Source organism: Bactrocera oleae, chromosome 3, assembly GCF_042242935.1.
Source record: "Bactrocera oleae isolate idBacOlea1 chromosome 3, idBacOlea1, whole genome shotgun sequence".
Classification (NCBI taxonomy): Eukaryota; Metazoa; Arthropoda; class Insecta; order Diptera; family Tephritidae; genus Bactrocera; species Bactrocera oleae.
In genome coordinates this window covers 52679013-52696507 of record NC_091537.1, presented here as the reverse complement: position 1 = coordinate 52696507, position 17495 = coordinate 52679013, and the positions used below count along the sequence as shown (strand labels likewise).

The 17495-nt window shown below is 39.8% G+C and overlaps 1 long non-coding RNA gene across 1 annotated transcript; it reads left to right on the top strand.

Moving 5' to 3' along the window:
- Window positions 1-13385: 13385 nt before the first annotated feature.
- LOC138855905 (uncharacterized) lies at window positions 13386-14166 on the top strand. Its single transcript, XR_011395047.1, has 2 exons — window positions 13386-13696; window positions 13771-14166. It is a non-coding gene; the product is annotated as an uncharacterized lncRNA (long non-coding RNA).
- The last annotated feature ends 3329 nt before the right edge of the window (window positions 14167-17495 follow it).

The following is a 17495-nucleotide window of genomic DNA, read 5'->3' as shown; positions in this document are numbered from 1 at the left end:
AATTTTGAGAGATGCACCGCGACCTACGGTCTATTGTGCCCTCCCCTAAGTCATATCGTGTCATCTAGGCCCAGCATGTTCATAAATTCCAAAATTCTGCTGGGTGCTAGTGAGGCGATACAATCCCTGTGTGGAAACATGGATCCCAGGGCCTTGATTCTGCGTCTGCAGACTGCTGTGCAGTTCATCAGCAGATGTTCAGGGGTTTCCGGCTCTATGTCGCAGAACCGGCAGTTTGCAGAAGAGGCTTTGCCCATGTCAAAGAGGTGCTTCTTGAGCCTGCAGTGGCCGGTGTAGAACGCTACCAGTAGCCGGAATTTGTTTCTTGGGAGATTTATTATGGCTTTGAACCGCTTGAGGTCGTAACCCCCCATTAGCAGTCTGGCATGGTACATGCCCTGGAGTTGTTGCCAATTTATCTCCCTGCCTGCTCTTTCCTCCCTTCGGAGGAGCTCTTTGATGGTATGTGGACCAACCGCTATGTATGGTTCCGGCCCTACCATTTTTGTAGAGGCTGCAGAGCGAGCTAACTCGTCAGCTAGTTCGTTCCCAGCTATACCCCTATGGCCAGGCACCCAAATAAGGTGCACTCGGTTGTGCTCAGATAGGCTGTTCAGCCGCTCTATACACTCCATCACTAGAAGAGATCTGACCTCATAAGCAGAAATTGCTCTTAGTGGCGCCTGACTATCGCTGAGTATAGCGATACTTTTATTGCGATAGTTGCGTTGGAGGTTTATTTCTACACACCGACTTATAGTATAGACCTCGGCTTGGAAAATGCTAGGGAAACTTCCCATGGGAATGGAGAGTTTGGTGCTTGGCCCAGCGACCCCTGCACCAATCCCCTCCTCCGTTTTCGACCCGTCGGTGTACCACGTGATGGTGCTACCCCTCAGCAGTAGGTCCAGTGAAGAGTCATTCCACTCAGATTTGCTGCCAAGGGTTACTTGGAACTTCCTGCTGAAGTTTACTAATTTGGTAATGCTATCCCTTGGGAGAAGGGCTAGTGGTATTTCCTCACTTAGCTATTTCATCTACTGGGATGAGATTACCTTCCCTTTGCCTGCTCCCTCTGCTGTCATTTGTAGCAGAGTTCGTCTGGCAGTCTGTTTGATTACCAGGTGTAGCGGTGAAAGCTCTAGCATGACTTCCAGTGCTGCGGTCGGACACGTTCGCATTGCTCCCGACGCGCAGATGCAGGCAAGTCTTTGCAGCTTCGACAGTTTAAGTCCTACCGAAGTCTGCGATGCTTTCGAACCCCACAATACCGCTCCATACGTGATAATCGGTCTCACGATCATGGTGTACATCCACCTGATAGTCCTTGGGGAGCACCCCCAGGATTTTCCAGCAAGTCGGTTGCACACCATGAGTGAGTTTGGAGCTTTGCTTAGGGTACGGTCCACGTGCTGATTCCATCGCAGTGTGGAATCCAGCGTGAGGCCCAGATACTTGACCGTGCTGACCATATCAACCACTCTGCCGTCCAGGGATATATTTCTGAAGCCCGGGAGTGACCTCCGTCTGATGAAGGGAATGATTGTAGTTTTGGCGGGGTTGATGTTTAAGCCAACCCCACTACACCATCCCTTGCCAGTACCAATCCCCTCTGAACGATATCGCAGAGTGTGTCTTCAAATTCTCCCCTAGCTAAGATAACAATGTCATCCGCATATCCCTGACAGCGGATTCCATTGCTAGTCAGCCGCTCAAGGAGATCGTCCACAACTAGGCTCCAAAGTAGGGGGGATAGCACTCCACCCTGTGGGCAGCCTCTTGTTGTTCCCAGACGAATTTTCGTTTCTCCTACTGCGGTTTCCGCCACCTTAGTGCGCAGTACGGCTTCAATCCATCTGCGTACTAGTGCTGCCACACTCCTTTTCTCCAGTGCTCTTGACACCCTCTCGTGAGACGTGTTGTCAAAGGCACCTTCTATGTCGAGGAAGGCGCATAATCTCACCTCGCCCCCATCTACCGAATTCTGGATCTCTGAGGTTAGCTTGTACAGAGCAGTGTTTGTTGACCTGCCTGCTCGGTAAGCATGTTGCTTCTCATGAAGCGGTGAAGCCTTCAGCACCTTCGATCGTAATTCGTGGTCTATGATCTTTTCCATACTTTTGAGTAGGAAGGAAGTAAGACTGATTAGCCTGAACGATTTCGCCAATGAGTAGTCTTTCCTCCCTACTTTGGGTATGAAGATCACCTTTGCAGTGCGCCATGGTTCCGGGATATATGCCAGCGCTCGGCTATCCCTCATCAGCCGAACAAGATGAGGCAGTAGCACCTGCTCCCCCTGTTGCAGAAAAGCTGGAAGGATACCATCCGCACCCGGTGACTTATATTTTTCAAAGGAGGCCAGAGCCCACTTGATGGAGTCTGCAGTGAAGAGCTGTTTTGCGACTGTCCAGTCCAAGCGTCACGGCCTTCGTTCGACCTGGTCTTCTTGAATCGTCTCCGGGAAATGCGCTAGTAGAAGAGCAGTAGCTCTTTCTTCTGCGCTGGACGTATAGGTCCCATCCGATCGTTTAATCGCTAGTACTGTGTCCGTCCCGCCTCTAGCCAGAGGCTTATGCAGTCTAGCTGCCTCTGGGGATGAGGAGACGCTCTCACAGAACTTCCTAAAGCTCTTCTGTTTCGCGGTCCTAATCTCCTTATTATAAGCAGTTAGGCTGCATCTGTAATCCTCCCAGTTTCCGGTGCGCTTAGCTTTATTGAATAGCTTGCGCATCGTTTTTCTTAGTACTGAGAGTTTACAGTCTGCTCTCCAATCCAGAAGCCGTTGCGCTTCTATCCAGCTGCTCCCTACTGCTAACGTTTGTTTTAAGCGAGTCCCTAAAAACGGCCCAGTCCGTGTTCCTAGGGATACGCTTGGGAGGGAGTTGCTTGACCCCCATCCTCAGCACGAATCTTATGATACGGTGATCCGACATGGAGGGTTCCGATGATACCCTCCATTGTGAGATCAGCCCTATCTCAGACTCGCTACTGAGAGTGATGTCAAGCACCTCCCTTTTCCCTCCCCTGACCTCTCCTTTTCTGACCCATGGCTCCTGGATCAGTAGTATGCCCAGACCATCAGTCGTAAACCTGCTCGCGAAACCGCCGAGGCTGCCGCCGCCCGTCTTCTCGGAAGGGACCTTCACCGATGTCTCGGCAGTTGCCGCCTGCTTCGACGTACTTGCGCAGGGATGAGTCGCAGCCTCGTCCACCTGCATTTTTCCTTCTACATCGCCCTCGGTGCTCGTTTTAGGCCTGAATGGCCTCAGGACCACCGAGCTGAACCTATAGTTCAGACGGAAGCTCACCTTCCTGACGAATTTGTACGATTCGTCGTCTATGGAGAGGTTGAGCCTCCACCCTGAATCCTCCGCAGTGCTGCTGGTCACCCGCCAAGCCGATGTATTGAGGCCATCGTTTTGATTGCGGATGAGCCCGAGAGCAAATTCGTATGGCTTGCCTGCGCATCTGTGGAGGAATACCGTCATGCTATGCGTGGGCGGAATTTCGTCTCCCTTTTTTGCGCAGAGGATGGGTCCATTCCAGCCTGCCAGCTTGGGAGCGATCTCCCTCAGCCAACAAGCCGACCTCTCATCCTTGCAGTCAACCTGCAACATGCCCTTCTTGAAATACACCCCATGGAAGGAGGCTTTGTATCCAGACCCCCTGAATACCTTCTCCATGAGCAAATCTTGGAGCACGGTGAGCTCCTCCGACCTCAGCACCTCCGCCCGGTAGTTCAGCGGCAGCACCGCCATACGAATGCCTTTGAGGGCATCCGCATACTTGCGCTGTCCCTCCGCTACCCGGGGGGATTTGGGGCGGAGCGGTGGCCACCAGTCGCCTGTGCAACGTTGCCCCTCTGCCGCTTGGTGTTGGGCGGCTCCTGTGGCGTCAGCTGTCCGCTTTTCCGCTTCGCCGCTTGGGTGGTCGAGGGAGCTGCCCTTTCGCAACATCGGCCTGCGGGCTGAGTTGCGCTTACTGGGCAGTGGCCTCGATTGTTGCCATTGCGCTTCCTAATGGCCACGGTATTACCACCCGTTTGTTTTTCGGAAGCTGGGGACGTGCTGTCACCTCTCACCCTGTTCCGCGCTAGGCTTTCTGCTACCTCCGGAGTTCTTCCCTCCTGGAGGTGCCTCAGGTACCACTTCAGGCTGGCACCGCTCATACCTTTTCTTCTGGGATCGTCCTGTCCTCCCGGATATCCCGTGGATGGCAGGGGGGGTAGTCTGCCTCCCCTCTTCCTTTTTCGTTTTCGAGCCCCACCGGAGGTCGCCCGTTGCGACTCCTCTGCATCCGAGCAGTTGCTCCTGCTCGAGAGAGTCTCCGTGGGGTTCTCTTTTTCTTTTACCGCAGCGGCCGCAGTCGAAATCGCCTGCTGAACGCCGCTGCACGAGGGCATGTCATCGTCGTCGTCCCTGGCATGCTCCTCGAACAGCGCTCGCTCCTCTGGCGAAAGGGCGTCCAGGAAGCTGAACTTGCGTTTAGCCCCTGATTCGCCCTTACCTGCACCGCTGCCCTTGTCGTTACCATTGTCCATCGTCGTTTGCTGTTGTTGTTGCCGAGATCCGTTTGTTGTGGTTTTGTTATTGTTTTTGTCGAGCCGTCGGGTCAGCTGTTGGAAAGGGGAACAAATAGTCCGCCGCGCCAGAGCCCCTTGACGCGGTAAGACCACCGTTACTTCCCACTGCGGCCCGGTGTTGGGAAGGCTCCGTTAGAATACAGCCGAATTTACCTCCTGGCTGCAAATCATCCAATGGGCACGGGAGTCGCATAACACCCTGGATTAGGAGGTGGCAGCTCTTGGTTGTCGCACGCATACGGCCTCTGACAACCAGTGTGAGGGTGCAAGCACCACTCGCACCAGTTGGGAGCTGCCGAGAATGCCTGCGACTTAAGCCCCTGCACCACGGCAAGGTGCCTGCCATTCGCAGAGGCATTCACTTAAGAAGGCATTAGGAATACAATCATGATTACATGATCGATACCATACGCCCTGCAAAGATTATGGAAGCTTTGCAGTTCTTAGTGAAAACCCCTCTGTATCGTGAGCACAATATACATATTAATGAAAACTGGATTTCAGAATTTAACAACCAAGAAGAAGTTCCGTTTGTTGCATCTGCAGAGGATTCCCGATTGGTTCAATCTTTTCATAATAATTCAGAAGAGTTGTCATTTGGAACAATATACGTTGGGCAGAAGCGTACATGCTCTGAAACGTATAGCAAGATAATACGGTCTGAAATTCGCCGTTTTGACAGAAGAGCGTGTACCATTCCAAAGTTGTTCTATGATTACAAAAAAATTAGAACTGCTACAAATTAAGAATAGTACATCCATTTGCCTTAAAAAGTTTTCAGGTCGCAACCGAGTTACGGCCCAAAATCTATTAAACAAAAACTTTGTTCAAAACTTGATTCAACACGATGATGGTTACAAGGTTTTGAAAGGCGTTAGATCCTCACCTGCGCACTGGGAAGCTGAGAAGAAAAAGGCAATCGCTATGATTCGCCAATTTGGGCTTCCAATCTTCTTTATCACTTTATCGGCTGCAGAATCTCAGTGGGTTGAGCTTTTGGTCATCCTCTCTAAAACTGTTGATTCTAAATATATTTCGGAAGAGGAAGATAACAGCTTAACAACCTAAGATAGATATCGCTTAATTCGGTCAGACGCGGTTCCTTTTGCTAGATATTTTGACTACCGCTATCGACAAATTCTTAAGCTTTTTAAAGATAACGCCGGCATTTTTGGAGAGCATATTGTTACAAATTTCTACTGGAGAGTGGAGTTTCAACAGAGAGGTTCCCCGCATGTACATGGCATGTATTGGCTTAATAATGCTCCCAGGTTCAACCTTCAAGATCCTCAGACATTCCCTGATGTCATTAGTTTTATTGACAATTATATTTCTACCGATAGTTCGATCAGCCTTAGAAAATTATTTGGGTTATCAAAGGCATAACCTAAGTCGGTCTTGTACTAGGGAAATAAGAGGTCAACAGTTTTGTCGTTTACCATATCCACCAATGCCTTCAACGCACTGTTACCTCTAACAGAAATAAGTTAAAACTCAGAAAGACACAAGGAAAACTTTTTCAAAATTCAAATATGACTACAGAAGACATTTCTAATTTAAACGATTTTGAACACTTCCTGTCTGATAGTAGAATAAATATGTCTTTTGATGACTATTTGTTAGCCCTTAGGCCAAGTTTAACAAAACCCAAAATTTTTCTAAAAAGAAAAGTACAGGATCGTTTTATAAACGCTTATAATCCTCTGATTTTGGAACTCCATAGAGCAAATATGGATATCCAATATATACTGTATGCATATGCTTGCTGTTTATATATAATATAACACGGGTCAACACGAAATTCGACCTCGACTTGAAAGTGTAAAATTTCTTTAGTTTAGATCACAAATACACGAAAAAAAAATATATGACCTTCAAAAGTTTGCTTATGTGGTCAGGAAACTAACTTAACGAATTTTCTCAAAATCTGTGGTTTTAATGTTTAATTCTAGATAGAACTACATAGATAAATGTATTTATCATTTTTATTAAGTTTCACTATTCAAATAACTCATCGGCGAAAATTTTTCTAATTTGTGGACCAACAAAAATCCCAGCTTTAACCTTTGATTCTGATAATTTCGGAAAAAATTTTCTTAAGTATTCAAAAGCTTCTTAAGCTTCTCATCAATCCCAACTTAATATGGAGAAGTGGTATTACCACTTTTTCTGCTTTCGCAATAGAACTGAATTTTACGTTTTGTTTCCCGATACAAAGTTCGGTTCTTTCAGGCCAAGACCGTTGAGTGTAGTGCTTAGCATCCGCTCTGCTGTCCCATAAGCACAGATAGCACGGAAACTTGGTATATCCACTCAGTAATCCTATTAAAAATCCGACCATTTTAAAATCACCAATCAACTGCCAATTGTACTCGTCATACTTTACTGTGTCAAGCAAAATTTTAACACTATCATAATTTTCTTTCATATGTACCGAGTGAGCAATTGGAAGGGATGGAAATTTATTTCCGTTGTGTAATAAAATGGCTTTCAAGCTTTTGGTAGAGCTGTCGATGAATAAGCGCCATTCGCTAGGAATGCAAGATATGCCAATTTCTTCAAACATACCTTTGATGTCATTGCAAAAACAAAGTCCATCTTCTTTTGTGAAAAACGTTGAAAACGTCTCATGCCTAGTTCGCTGATCTGTTATGTTAACATCATCAAGCAAATTTCACTGTTTTAACAGAGAGCCTAAAAGCTCTGGTTTATTTTTTGGTAAATTTAAATCTCTCATTAGGTCATCATAATCTTCTGTAGTCAAGATGGTAATTTGGTTGTTTTGCGGTAGGTCAAAACTTTTTATCGGAATTACTTTTATATGAACTCAGAGATGAGTTACTTTTTTGAGATAGATTCTTTGGTGGCACTGGTCGAGTCAGGTCATGTGAAATTGGAGCAGAAGAAGATACAAGGTCAGGATATTCGACAGATTTTGCATTTTTACTTCTACGTCGTTTACTCGGGTTAACACTACAAAAGTAGCAATCATGGACATGGTTCCTTTGTCACGCCAAATTCTTGGTGTCGCAAACTTCATAGTCCTTTTTTTACCCTGATACCAGCCTAAACTATAGAATTTAAACCAATTTCTATTACAGTAGATTCGCCGCTCAATTAAAAATCCCTCACCTTCCAAACATCTTTTACAATAACCACAAGCAACATCTGGAGTCCATGATTTATCTTGATTTCGAACAGTACAGTCAAAATATGCTTCATAGGCATCGCAGAGAACTTGACATGACTTTAACTCATATTTAGTGTCTCTAACTTTCATAAATTCACCACATATATAACAAAATGCGTCAGCATCGTATTTACACTTTCTCGATGACATTTTAACGTTTTGTAGATGTGTACGAAACACCTGATCGTTATTTATCACTTGAGTGCCATCTGGATGCACTCTCTGAATATAAAAACTCCACTTCAATCTTGGGGTATTTTTGAATGCATTAAAACTAATTAAAACTTTTAAAAAATTGAATAAAGTATATTATTATTATAACTATCGCAAAAGCAAACTTTATACTAAAAAAAAGTATTTTCTTTTCGTATTTTTGTCTAAATAATCGAAAAATCATAGTATAAAGTTTAGGACAAACAACAATTATTTTTTTGTTGACTCGTGTAATTAATTATATTAACAAGTCTAACAGGGGAGTTTCTAGGCTCTTAAATGAAGCTATATCAGAGGTAAATGCTGGAAATTATACTGTTAAGCAAAAACTTAAACATATAGGTCACAAATTTATATCAGGCACAGAAATATCTGTCCAAGAAGCAGTATATTGCTGCATTGGGTTCCATCTTTCGGAAGCAAGTAATGCAGAAATATTTATAAATACCTCCCGACCTGAGGAACGTGTTCAAATGGTGAAACGAAGAGCAGGACTTTAAAACCTTTCTTCAGGTTGGACTGAAATATTCGTAGCCGGTATTTTAGACCGTTATGTTGAAAGATCCGATCAGTTAGAAACTCTTTGCTTAGCTGATTTTGCATCTATGTCTAAATATGTTAAATCTAGTAGAAGACAGTGATCATGAAGAAGAAGAGAGAGAAAACGATAATTTACCACAAAACGGGGTTGTTATATACCTTGTATAATTCGGTATAGAAGGTTTAACCCAGATTTGGCCAGAGTTGAGTACACTTCCAGAAAAAAATCCAAATATAAATTTGCTAGACTTGCATGGTGAAGATTCAACAAATAATGGTACTGAATCTGATTGCAATATTAGACTTATTAAACTACTCCCTTTAATTCCAGTTGAGGAAATATTTTCTTTACTTCAAAGTCTAAATACTAAGCAAAGAACCTATTTGGCACATTTGACGCACCAGCTTAAAACAAATCGCCCATTTGATGAGTTCATTGGCGGCGGTGCAGGTGTAGGAAAGAGTCGTTTGATATCTGCAATATATCAAGCTCTTAACCATCGTTACAATTCTACACCTGGATCCAATCCAAGTTCCTTAAAAGTTCTTATTTGCGCACCTACGGGCTAAGCAGCTTTCGCAATAGGTGGAATGACCCTTCATTCAATATTCTCTTTACCTGTTAATCAGTTGAATGGAGAGTTGAAGTCACTTAGCAATGACACAGTTAAGTCATTTTATTCCAGACTTATCGATTTAAAATTAATCATAATTGATTAAATATCGATGGTAGGTGCTCGTATGTTTAGCTCTGTTGATGCGAGATTAAAACAAATTTTCAAAACAGACAGCCCCTTCGGTGGTTTACTGATCATAGCGTTTGGTGATTTGAAGCAACTCTCACCTGTTGAAGATAGGTGGATATTCTCTCCTAATCCCAATGATGCATACATCCCTTTAGTTGGTTCTCCTTTAGGGAATTAACAGAAATAATGAGACAACGGGAGGATCAGGCCTTTGCAATTGCATTAAACCATATGGCATCTGGTACTATGACAAATGAGGACATATCACTCATTGAAACTCGAGTAGTTAATTTCGAAGAAGTTCCCAATGATGCCATACATTTATGAAGAGACAAATAATTTCAATGCCCTTAAGTTCAATCGAATCCCAACAGTAGCTTTCCTTTCAACTGCAAAAGACTCAGTTAAAGGAATTGGTATAAATGAAAATGATAATATTTTAGAAAGAGTTAAACTTTTCAAAACTTCTGAAACGCAGGGACTGCCCTATGAATTGACACTAAAAACCTCCGCCAAATATATGATTACAGTGAACATAAACACGTGTGATGGCTTGGTTAATGGGGCAGCTGGACAGCTTATGCAAATTGATTTCCATTCTTCTTTTCCAACAATTCTGTGGATTAAATTTTTGGAACCTTCTGTTGGTTTGATAGCACGATCAAAAAAGTCTCATCCTCTAGAAAGTTCTTGGACACCAATTGAAAAAGTTCTAAAATCTTTTCAATATAAAAGAAATTAACAAATTTCAATTGAAAGAAATCAGTTTCCAGCCACATATAATAAAGTTGTAGTTCATACTCGACCCAGAATGCCTAGAGCTTCAATATAAGTCGCTTGTAGTCAAGCTACTTCTGCAGAAGGTCTATTCGTCATAGGAAATTTTATTCCTCCTAACAAATTTTCTGAATCGGATCCCGTATTTAGGGAACTGAGGGAATAAAAGGGAAATAAAGCTTTGACAACAAGTTTCAATTTTATGATTTCCCGAACATCAGGACATCAAATTTTATTCCATAATGTTCAGAGTCTTCACGCTCACATTAATGATATAAAAAGCGACTGTTTGATGCTATCTTCAGATATTTTATGTTTTGTAGAAACTTGGAGTTATCCTTGCGAAAGTTTTGATATACCAGGATTTACTCCAATTAACGAGCTGAGGATAGATAGCACGGAAACAACCAACAGAAATAAACGGGGCATTATAATATATGCAAAGCATAGTATTGCTTGCTCTATAGAATCAAAGGCTGTAAAGAAAATTTATTCAGGCCGCAAAGTTTTAGAAGCGGTTTTGTTTAAATGTTTCAATATTAATATTCTGGTTCTATATAGAAATTCAGCTTTCTCTGTCAGACAATTAATTGTAAAACTTCAGGAAGTCCTTACTTCTGTGTTAGGCAATCAAAATGTGCTAATTGTTGGAGATTTTAACATTTGTTTAATGTCTACAGGGACTGCAATAAGAAATCTGCTCCAAGAAAAAAACTTTAGTTCCCTGCTTGGTGCAGAATATTCAACTACACCTGCCGGTACATAAATTGATTGGGCAATTTCAAACATGGATCCTTCCCGTGTAAATGCAATTACTTTTGAGACAGTACACAGCTATCATGACAGTATTTGTGTCTCTATTTCGAACTAAATTTTTCAGACTTAGTGCAATAGTTCTTAATTTTTTTTTTCCAAATATAATCGAATTGGAATAGTATAGGAATTTTGACAGTAGTTTTTAAGACAATTTTAAGAAAAATATGTAAATAATCTAATTAAGAAACTTTAAATTATATATATAATTTGTTATTATATATGACATTATTTTATAAATATATGATAGAAATTAAATAGTATAAGGAAAAAAGAAATATAATTTGGGTATATGTATAAGAATCTCTACAAAAATTTATATTTAATATTGTAAATATTATATACAAATTAATATAATAATATTATATCATTTTTAAAGTTGTTAATATTTATTATTTTTAAGCTAAACATGTATAATAATATCGATATAATAAATAAAAAATGTTATTCATTGTCCAAAAACGATTTCTTTTCATACATCTCAATACAGTTGTAATGCATTCTATATAAAATCAATTATAAGCGTATACAAAAAGCACAAGAACGATTTCTCATAATTTGAGTAAAGTTAGTTTACAAATTGCTCTAATTATTTTCACTGTGAGAGAAAAGTAAATAACTAAGGCAACAGTTCCTACTTCTAATTATTAAAATATATAAAGAAGTCTCAAACGAATATACCATTTAACTTTGCGAGAGTATAAAATGTTCAGTTAAATCCGAACTTAGCCCTTCCTTACTTGTTGGTAGTCGTTTTTTTTTCCCGCCAAGCTGATTACATATCCTAAGAACTCTACTTTTGTTGCAAATGTACGTTTACATAGGGATGGCAAGATTAATCAAATGAAAAGATTAATTACGAAATCTCAAGGCACAAACAGTCACCGACGTAAAACCGTGTCTCAAATCAGCTGATACGACCTATCTTATGAGAGCGCAATGTAAATGAACAGTCATCACCGCTTCTATCGTCCGCTTCAACAGCCCGTACTATATACGAAAATTGGATTTTTCTCGAAGAAACGAGGGAGCTGAGAGTGATAGAGCAATCTCTTGCAACGCAGGGTTGACACAGTGGCGCCGTCTTGTTGAAACCAAATGTCTCCCAGATCACGAGCGTCAATTTCAGACATCAAATATTCGGTTATCATGGCGCGGTAACAGTCGCCATTGACGGTGACGTTCTTACCGGCATCATTTTTGAAGAAATATGGACTGATAATTTCAACGGCCCAAAAACCTATTAAGCGATTTGTAGTTGTAAAGTTGAAAGATTGTAAACGTTATTTAGGCGCAAGTATTTCCATGATAAAAAGCCAGGTAATTCTGAACAAAAATAACATGACAGCTTTACTACAAATTGTAATTAAATTAAGTTTATTGTAATCGATTACCAATTGATACTTCTATTCACCTGGATACTACTAGTTTTTTCTTAACGATCAATACTGGGGAGTTATATGCAGATTTTTATCTCCTTATTTTACCGTTAGTGATAAGTCCTCCGACCTGGCGTTCGATTTTTTCTTTTAATATCATTGCAAATACATATTTTGAATAAACAGACGTTTCGTTGGTTGTCCTGATTTCACCTTTTACTAGAGTAGTATAAGTGAAAAATGTGGAATGTTGACTCGGACATTGTCAATTTCGTGCGATATTAGTTACTTTAGCGGTATATTTATAAATTGTCATTAAGTTTTTATCAGTATAGATAATTGCTTTTAACTGGTTGAGAGTGTCCTTATCTACTATGCCATGGAGTGACTTAAAAGTTAAGTTAATAACTTTCTTTTTCCTACTTGTGGTCCAAAAATAAATGGTGCGTAATTTCTATCATTCCGGCAACTGATTTTATCGTAAAGGGTTTTTCATTTTAAATTGGATTCCTAATTCTAGTTGATTGGATATAATTCTTAATAGATTCAGTGTCAATCAAAAAAAAACTATCGTGACTTCGCTCCTTGTTGTAATTCGCAATAAGCAACGAAAACGGGGCTAATCTACAAAAGAAATGGTATCAAGATCATCTTGTTTTGCAGTATCATAATTGTTATGGTGAGAAACGTCGTCATAAATTCCGTTGGGATCTGATTCTTCTTGGTAATCGTTTGGGTTTGTTGCTTCCGTGTTAGTGTTGAAATTTCGTTGTATTTCATTTGGAGAGTGAGCTAGTTGTGTGGGAAGCTGATCGGTAGTCAATTGTCTTGGAGGGCACCAGGTCTATTTTGGTAATTAACTTGATTTGAATGTAGTGACTGGTCCACCTCCATCGAGATCGGTGGTTTTGGTGACGGCAGCGACATACCAAACAGCTGATATACACAACTTCGTTGTTGTCGTACTAAAATATCTCACTTGAATGAAATTTAAATATTTTGTTCAAAGTGAAATATTTTGTGCAAAAAATAAGTCGATTCATTTTTTTAAGTTATCGATAGTTATTGCAAATGATATATCAGAGCTATTTTATGCTTCTCTTGGTAAAATAACGGAAGACTTGTTAGAGCTTTGAATAATTTTACGTTTCATATATAATGTCAGCACTACAGCTGCCCATTGGCGTTGGTAAAATTAGAAATTGTTTATTTTAGTGACAGCGACAACTGCAAGCCTACTGTCGTAAAGTCGTTCTGTTTTCTAAATAACAGTGCCCATAAGAACGCGTATATTTTAATTTTTGTCAGATGCTACCTGTCCGCCGCCATTGTGTTGATAGTGATGTAATATCACAAAGAAGGTTCTAGTCGTAGCTGCTGCGCAAAATTGCAACATTTGAAAAGTAGTTGCGCAAGAAACTACATCAAAACCAACTGTGCCAACTAAAATTCCCTTGTAAGTGGTTTATGTTAAATATAATTTTAATATTATTTTTTTATTATAGTTGTGTTTTTTTTTTAATTTAATAGATAGACGAAGAGGAGATTGCGACAAGTGCACTAAAGTTACTAGTGAGAGTCCGCCTGGACATGGAGGGGCAGTTTTATGCTGGGCGCAAAAATAAATAATTTATAAAGGACTAAAGGCTTCCAGAAATTTAAAAGGTCAAGCCAAAATTTAATCAGACAAGAATAAATTTCCAGAAAAATTTTAAACCGTTTATCAACTTACAAGAGAATTAAGCAGATGAATCAGTCGACTTAGCGAAACGCCACGGTATCGTCATTTTACGAACAGTTCGATGAAGTATACGGTGTTCGCCACTCCATAAACCCTTCTAAAAGCAAAATGCAGACCTCGCTGACTGTAGATTGCATAGAATGTATCAAATGTACAAATACAAAAAGAGAAATATTGATCTTAAATTTATTTAAAAATTTGGTCGAAATTTTGTTTAGGCAACTAAGAATACATAAGTTCGGGGTAAAAGACTCTGCTATATAAAAAGTATGTTGAGGAGGTCATAACGATGGTTGGTTAATTGGTTTATGAATATTAAGAGCATGATTAATTCTCTAGGTCACATTGTCTAATCTTGGACACAGATGTGGGTCAAGGTTGTTGGTTCTCGTATGCTAAGGAGACGAGATAAATCGCCGTTTAGTCCTCTAATGAAGGTCTCGAATGATTTGTCCCTGTATGAATTAGTCATTGTCCTTATGCACTCGTCACTTAGATCGAAACATAAAATTTCATCTAGTATAAGGGAAAAGTGTTAGTATACATATTGGTAAAACGTCGGGATATATTCATGGCGCTGATGGAGGTAATATTAAATAATTTAAAACATTTCATATTTGTTTATTTTAATTTTATTTCAAGGTGTTTTCCAGCAAGCTACCTTTGGTCCAGCACTCTTTAAAAACAGATTACCACTACTACTAAGAACTAATTTATGGAAGGAATCCACAACAGAGTTTCTACTTTTTTTGGGCGACGCAACGTTCTCATTGAAGGAAAAATTAATGCGACCTTTTCGTAAGTTTTCAATTATCGGTTATCGCGAGTTTGGCGAGTAATAGAAAACATTTTTGATACTTAACTGCTTCAATAATAATTAATATCTCGAAGCAATGTATTAAAAAGCGCATTCCGTTTAAGGGACCTTTTGGCAGAGTACCATATTTTGTAAACCAAGGAGTGATTTCATTTCAAGAAAGTCATGTACAGCATCTACCAATAAGGATGACATGATTTTGACAGCTCGTAGCGGCCATGTTTGTTTACGGATTTGTATAAAACTGTATCTATTGTTTGCTGTTTGGTGCGTTACCATCAATAACGAGCGTGATAACACGATGTTGACTGACTTTTTTTCGGAATTTGATGAAAAAATCTGAGACTTAGAGGAGGACAGTAAATTTTGCGCTGAAATTCACTTTGTAAAGATACATCTCGGTGCGAAGTTGAGTGTTGTATTACCAAATGTTTCACAAATGGTAAAATTGTTCATATTAATTTTGAATTTCTGTAGCTAACTAGTCGCGGTGTTAAAAATTACTACATGGACACGAATAAAACTGAAGCTTAAATACAATTCCATCAACTTTATCCAAATTTGTATGATTGCAAACACTCCGAGTATAAAAACAGAATAAAAAAGTAGAAAGTTTAAATAAAATAGCTTAAGAAGTTTCTATGGTTACTAAACTCAAAAAAAGTACATGTAGCGCAGCTGATGATTATGTCCCCAAGTTGTGGTGCTACAAAGAACTTCAGTATTGCGCTGGAGTGGATGATGACATTGCAGGTGAATCAAATATTTCTTCTTTGGATGCCACATCTGGTGAAAATGAGCATGTAGAATGTGACGAATTGAAATCCTATTAAATATGTGTTTTCTAAATACATATATGTTTGTTAAAAGTCATTTCGAATTGCCTTTTTTTGTATGTCTTTTATGCAGGCAAAAAGTCCGGACTAGAACTTATGGCAGATTGTTTAATAGAAAGCGCATTGCAGTTGATTAATACAGTGAAGAAAAGTGATATCAAAACTGACTTCTTTTTTCTGCATGTCGGAAGTGAGATGCAAGAACTTTTCGTTCCTATACTCCGCAACACAAATGGAGAATTTTGGACATTATTTGCGATGCTCAAAAAGCAATTAAAAGAAAACAAGCATTTTGGACGATGGTTTGGCTCTTACGTTTGGTAGCGAAGATTTTTAGACGGTTTAACGGTTACATCAACATAAATTAATACCAAATGTAGTGCCCCACATGGGATTGAATAGGTTTTGAATTGTGTGAGGTTTACCTTATGCTGGCGAAAATTCAAGAGCTCAAATGAAATAAAATCACATTTTGTAAGCCTACAAATAAATGAAATTATTACATTTACATCAAAATTATTAAATTTCGAAACTACTTACCTTTCTTAGCTATCCATTTCTTTATTTTGCTTTGTTTATTTTTATAAAACCGCAAAATGCTTTTCACCTCATGTGCAAGAATAACCTCACAAACTTTTCCTCACAAAATAGTTGTGAGGTTTTCTCTTTCAGAATGGGGCTGGTAGTCGAAAATTAAACAGTTTTCTTCTGGTACGGTTGTTGAATATTTATACGGTTTCCTATAACACAGTATGGCAGATTGCGATTATTACCAATTGTCTCATTAGTTGGAAAGTGTTGGACAGCTTTATTAAGTACATCGCGCAATGCGCTTCTATTCAGAACAGCGATATCGCTGATGCGTCCATTGTATCCAACATCATGTAATGTAAATTTATAGTTAGCATCGCACATCGCTAATAAGACAATACTGTTAAATCCTTATAGTTATAGCATAAAACTCCGTCGACTTTTGATGCTCTAATAGCAACATGCTTTCCTTCAGTAGCACCGATACAATGTATTAAATTAGGATATTGCCCACGGTTGTTGAAACCAACTTAGATTTCCCGCCAAGCGGATTAATTTTCTGGAAAAAGTAATAATAAAGTAATTAATAAAATTATTAGACACATATATGTACATATGTATTATATGTTTGTATGTACATACAAATAGCATGTTTGAGTATGTATACCTTCAAATAGTAGCTTCTATTTTTTTTTTAAATAATGTCAAAGCAAAAAACTATGGCCGATGACAGATAAGCCTGAGAGCGAACTGTTTGAATGTCCAATCTGCGATAGCTTTCCCTTGTAGCTAAAAATCTTAGCGTAACAGCGAGGCATTGCTCCGGTCCTATTGCTGCCCTCATTGCTGTATCTTGCTCAAAGCATCCTCCAAAAAACTTAAAAGCATTTTAAACTGGTATTCATTCATACGCAAATAATATCAGTACCAGTTTTTACCTTCCAGACGAAGCCCATTATTTACTAAAGCAAAAGAGCCCCGCTGATCTTTGTTTAAACGACAGGGATGTACCATAACCACGATTTCCTTCGGCGCTTCAGCTGTTTAATTCCAGTTCCGTATAATCACAACTATCAACATGATGACAGGCTAACTTTGCACCCGCATAAACATTCTTATTGCGTGCGAAGTTTGGCGACTAGTTAATTTCGAGAAATGGCCCAGTCAAAATCCCGCCAAGATCATGAGATTTAACGCCTTTAAATTATTTTCTTTGGAAGTATGTTAAATCAAAGGTTTACGGGTCATCAGAAATTGGCGTTAATGCAAACGGAGTCGTGGTGGCCATTTAGTCGAAATTTTGTTCAAATCATAAATTTCATAAAATTAT